Source organism: Halyomorpha halys, unplaced genomic scaffold (assembly GCF_000696795.3).
Source record: "Halyomorpha halys isolate HHAL.00 unplaced genomic scaffold, Hhal_1.1 Scaffold546.1, whole genome shotgun sequence".
Classification (NCBI taxonomy): Eukaryota; Metazoa; Arthropoda; class Insecta; order Hemiptera; family Pentatomidae; genus Halyomorpha; species Halyomorpha halys.
In genome coordinates, this window is record NW_027109662.1 from 235506 (window position 1) to 235838 (window position 333).

Consider the following 333-nt stretch of genomic DNA (forward strand, 5'->3'; position numbering starts at 1 on the left):
CATGTGGAGAATCTACCCATTGATAGAAGTCCAAAAACATTTCTAAAGGAGAAGATCTCGAGGCCATCTTCTTTTCAGACGTCTAGGAGGATTATGAAGTAATAAAGTGAATTTGCTGAAATATTAGCCCTGAAAGAGCTATTTACGTCCAATAGTTCTTGAGATATAGGTTTCTAAAAAGCAAAATTTCTTTAAAATCTACTGAAAGATTAGTTGTTAGTTAATTTATTTTGAGAAGTCTATATCTCAGGAACTATGTGACGTACAGATGTCTATTAGCTCTCAAATTAAAGCTAGTTTAATGGATTATAAAGAAGTTTATAACCTTTACCT